The following is a 4,287-nucleotide window of genomic DNA, read 5'->3' as shown; positions in this document are numbered from 1 at the left end:
ATATATATATATATATCTGTTGTATATTGTTGAACTAACATGTTGCAGGGCCTACTTAGACCTTTTGGTCGAGCTTTTCCCTTGGGTGGCCGTACCCACTGGAAACCATGGAATTGGTTTTCACCCCACGTTGTTTTGGGGTGTTTACAGGTTGTACGAGTGTGGCGCGGCGGCACGAGGCGAGGGCGTAGCTCCGTAGATAGCGCCTTACCCAGAGACCAGAGCTAGCAGTACCCCGTCGACGTGGCTAGGGGTATAGAAAATGGAAAGAACACAATGTATCAATTTGTAAATAAATTTGTAATAACTAGATTGCATTTGGATGAAAAAGAAAATGAATGTAAAAAGAACTGTGATGTAAAAACATATGAATGAGAATGCATGTAATAACGTAGGATGTGATATGTTGTTGATACCTTCCTTTATGCAATCTTGATTGATATCAGTTCCTGGTTGGAACCTTCGTATTGTATTGATTGCGTTGCCTTGAATGTACAGGGGAGACTCTGTCCGCAGTACAGGGGAAACCCTGTCCATTTGGCACTGTCGTCGGCGCCGCGACCTCGGCCAAATAGGCGGGTGGTCGCGGGCTGTGACAGTTGCAAATGTATATATATATATATATAGAAATATATTCGGTATCAAATTTATATGTCATACCGGCAACCCATAGGGCAATCAGCCATGTCGGCAACAGCTCCAACGCTAGTAGGTCGGCCGACATGTAGATGGTCCTACACCCAAATTTATAAATAAATGACAATAAATTAAACTGTTGAACTTAAATAAAAGAAGCTTTATATAACAATTATTATATATTACTCATAATACCTGTACTAATGTCGCGAAGCAACAGCATTCGACCCTTCCTTTTAATGCAGCCGATCCCAAAGCTCGATATAGATAGGCCAGTGCTGCTGCACCCCAAGCTAAAGCGCCGCATGCATCAAAATCCGCTATAAGTGGCAGCCACTTAAGATGAACCCTATATCCGGTGGGGTTTGGAAATAGACTACAGCCAATCTGATATAATATATATGCACGTGCAGTGGCTGCAACTAATCCAGCCGGAGCATCCAAATGTAGGTGATGAAACTGCTGGTATATCTAATCTAATCTAATTTGTCCAGCTCGGATGTCATCCGGCACAACCCCTAAAAGCGCCTGACAAATATCTGGCCACGGATACACTGTAGTCCCAGTGACCGGCGCTCCATCGACACGAAGACCCGAAATAACCGCCACATCCTAAAGTGTAATCGTCATCTCACCGTGGCGGAAGTGAAATATCTGGGTCTCCCGTCTCCATCGCTCGATCAAAGCTCCTAATAATGCCTGATCCAGCTGTAGACGCCTAAGTCGAGAAATATAATAAAATCCAGACTGTCGTAGCAAATCTAGCACTGCTGGATGATCAAGCTCCCACTGGTTTAATTTGCGGCCATGCTCTATGAACTGCACCCCGCGATATCCCTACAGTGATAAAAAATTAGTTAGAACAATATATATATTCAAACCAATACTAAAGAAAATATTTAAAACAATAATTTTGGCTCTCACCTCAGTCGTGATAAATGAAGACCTATGGAGATGCTGCTCTGTCAGGATGGACTCATCAACTGGTCTCGCCTCCTCTAGATCTGCTATCTGCAATTTTAAATAATTTGTAATTAGTAACATATTATCAAAAAGCGCATGGAATATTGAAAGATTGAAAGTTTCATAAATACTATTAAGTTAGGTATCAAGTCCTACGTCGACGTCCTTGTTGTGCTATCTCTGTATTCTGTGGACAGGTGTTTCTATAATGACCTCCCTGTTTACAAATGCTACATTTTGTTCGTCGTCCACTTGTTTCGTCTATTATATTACGAATACGTGTTGATCGTGGTCGACCTTTCTTCTTTCTCACGGGAGGCGGTACAATTGGTGGGCCCTAGGGTCATGGCCAGTAGCGTCTGTCTGGAACTGGATGGAAAAGCGGTGCGTATGTCTGGCAATAACACTTTACAATATACTAATGGGAACAAAGATTATGATAATCTATTCTTAGTTGTGAATTACTGCAAACTGCTAAAATATGCGAGTAAGGAATGCCCGTTAGCTTGAATTCGCCGCAATTACAATCCGCTTGTGTTCCATTAAGGGTAACATTGTAATTAGAGTGTCATATTTGGACTTCAAACTCATTAGGCCCAAATCGATATACAATGCATGTGTCCCCGCGCCGTCACCATAGTCATCGTAATCCGACTTTGTATTTTAGGTGCTAACGTACCCGTCATGCTTTCACCATTTTCACGACGCTTTACAAAATAACTATTAAGTTTATAAAAAAGTTTCCGCGACAAATGCCGTTACTGGGAGAGCACGAATTTCCTTAAGTACCCCATTTAAACTTTCGGACATATATGTGGTCATCAACCCGAAGCGTCGACCTCCATCAAATGCCCACGCCCAATACTCTTTGTATACTTCGAGCTCATCGACCTACTTCCAAGCATCTTGATCTAGCGCGAGTAACTCATCTTTTAGTTTATAATATTGTACCGATGTTGGAGCACTGCCGATATAATAGAATTTGTCTAATAATGAATCATTTTTAAACCGCTTAGCCATATTTGCTTTCATGTGTCGAAAACACCACCGGTGTGCATGCCCCTGTCGAGTGGGATATAACTCAGCCACTATTTCCTTTAAGCTACTAAATCTATCGGAGATAAAATAAACCGGTCGATTGCGTATAATATAATGCCCCAAGTTATGTAAAAACCAACGCCAACTTCTGCCATTTTCGCCTTCGCAAATTGCAAAAGCCAAGGGGAAAATGCTATCATTCGCATCGACAGCCGTCGCTATCAATGCATGGCCTTCGTATTTGCCATATAAGTGAGTGGCATCAATGCTCACCACAGGTCGACAATGTGCGAATCCCTGAATAGAAAGAGCAAATGACCAGAAAACACGGTCAAACTGACATATTCCCTCTGATGGCCATCTATGATCAAACCGCCAAAAAGTTCCATGATTAGTACTCTGTAGCATAGTAAGATACTGAGGCAAGTCTGTGTTTGACTGTTCCCAGCTCCCGTAAATAATCTATAATGCTTTGCTCCTTGCCAGCCATGCCTTCCAATAACTCATTTGAACATGCAAAGTGGATCGCACCATTTCCTGCACTTCTTTTGGCGTCATATTTAGTCTTGCCTTCATTAACGGGAGAATTACTTAGTATATGAGATTTGAAGTACAATTACAGTGCGCCGCATTTAGCATTGGAATAACACAAGTGTGTTGACCTCCATATGTCTTAACTCTGAAATATGTTGCATCTTTAGGAACCGAAGCGTGTAATCTCCAAGGACATCCCTCAACTGTGCATTTCACTGTATAAGTTGTTTTGGTAGATTTCAAAACTTTCATCTGAACATTGTGAGTAATGTGCCATCGATCTAGAGCATCCACTAAAGATGCCTTATCTTTAAAGATTTCACGGAGCCAAGTCCCGTTAATGCTAGGTAGATCAGAATTGGTACGTCTAACATCGAACTCACTCGAATTCACAACATGCTCTTATATCCAATTGTTATCTGTAGGAAATTGCTCCGGATGGTCAATGAAATCAAGCTCTTCGTCAGGATTGTCTACATATTCGTTGTTTACATGCGGTTCATCATTCAAGCTGTAAATGGCATTCGCGAGGCAATTTAATCCACCATCGTGATCATCTTCAATGTCGGCAGCTAGATCATTCCAATCGTCGTCCTCATGAATGGGTTCATCATCCTGATTATCGTCATTACGAATGGGTGAATCATCCAGATTACCATCATTATGAATGGGGGCATCGTCCTGATTACCGTCGTTATCATCTCCTTTTTCGATTAGATTATCAAGAACTTCATTCCAATTTGTATAGGACGTAGATAGCCTGCAATAGGTCCCGAATGTTTACTAGAAGACGTTCAAATTTCACTTACTATTAATTAAAAAATAATCAACATTTTCTTTACCCCCAATCGTAATTTTCATTAGATGTATTAAATATCGTGGGTTCGTCACGTGAAGTCTCGGGCTGCGCACGTGACGTCGAGGGTTGTGCACGTGACGTCGAGGGTTGCGCACGTGCGGTGGAGGGTTGCGCACGTGGAGACTGAATCTGTCTGCAGTAATTATTATTCAAACTTATCAAAATATTTTGTAATTAAATAAAATATTCACCGCAATCTATAGATCTTACTGACCTTGTCATCTGATAAGTGTCTAGTTCATTACTAACTTCACGGT

At 41.5% G+C, this 4,287-nt stretch overlaps 1 long non-coding RNA gene across 1 annotated transcript in view; it reads left to right on the top strand.

The window, feature by feature from the left end:
* The window catches only part of LOC109725455, a 5,043-nt gene extending 4,863 nt beyond the window's left edge, over positions 1-180 (top strand). Inside the window, exon 3 of the long non-coding RNA XR_002220269.1 lies at positions 151-180. This is a non-coding gene — a long non-coding RNA (uncharacterized LOC109725455). The remainder of the gene's footprint in view (positions 1-150) is intronic.

This window comes from Ananas comosus, linkage group 20, assembly GCF_001540865.1.
Source record: "Ananas comosus cultivar F153 linkage group 20, ASM154086v1, whole genome shotgun sequence".
Classification (NCBI taxonomy): domain Eukaryota; kingdom Viridiplantae; phylum Streptophyta; class Magnoliopsida; order Poales; family Bromeliaceae; genus Ananas; species Ananas comosus.
This window is presented reverse-complemented; position numbering and strand designations above follow the sequence as displayed.